General features: G+C 44.8%; 1 pseudogene; it reads right to left on the bottom strand.

Annotated features, from left to right (window-relative positions):
* Positions 1-294: 294 nt before the first annotated feature.
* On the bottom strand, positions 295-412 carry LOC134945990 (5S ribosomal RNA; annotated as a pseudogene).
* Between the last annotated feature and the right edge of the window lie 487 nt (positions 413-899).

Genomic DNA, 899 nt, shown 5'->3' on the forward strand with positions numbered 1-899 from the left:
CAGGCCCCTATGTTTGGGGTTATATGTGGAAGGAAACGTGACCTTCTTGCAGTCTGATTTTGACTCCAGAATATCTGTTAACTACTTACCAAACAGAAACTTCCAGCCAAAGGCAAATTTTCTAGAACCTTCTTTGATTCTGAATCAGCTTTTCATGTATGTAAGCAACACTGCTCTGCGAGCAACTATTGTTATTGATGATGCCCTAGAACATTAGTGTCCATATGAGCTATATGTGATTCTTGCTCCCTTGCAGGTGCTGAAAAACCTGTCTTCCAGTGCCTCAGCCCAGTGTACCTACAGCACCTGGTATTCCAAGGTGGTCTCCCAACCAAGAACTAACCAGGCCCAAAACTGCTTAGCTTCCAAGATCTAGTGAGATTGGGCCCATCCAGTGTGGTGTGCTGTAGATTGCAAGGTGAAGTAATGGCTGGATTTATGACTGCCCCAGACAGAGACAATATGGTTTTCAGAAAACCATCCCTCTTTTGACGTTGACGGCAAAGGCCATATATATTTTCGCACCATCAAATGATATGTGTATCTCTATAGGAGGCATTTCCCATTTTTAAACAGCCCTCAGCTGGAAAAGGATATTTGGAATCCCATTTACTGGGAACCTATATTCTTTATTGGGTATAGCCCAAACCTTTCCCCTGATTTTCATCAGCTGCTGGGGTCCCCCATGAGGAGGCCCTATTTTTTTTGGGACGTTTAAAATAAGAATTTACTTACCGATAATTCTATTTCTCGTAGTCCGTAGTGGATGCTGGGGACTCCGTAAGGACCATGGGGATAGCGGCTCCGCAGGAGACTGGGCACAAAAGTAAAGCTTTATAACTACCTGGTGTGCACTGGCTCCTCCCCCTATGACCCTCCTCCAAGCCTCAGTTAGGATA

Source organism: Pseudophryne corroboree, chromosome 1 (assembly GCF_028390025.1).
Source record: "Pseudophryne corroboree isolate aPseCor3 chromosome 1, aPseCor3.hap2, whole genome shotgun sequence".
Classification (NCBI taxonomy): domain Eukaryota; kingdom Metazoa; phylum Chordata; class Amphibia; order Anura; family Myobatrachidae; genus Pseudophryne; species Pseudophryne corroboree.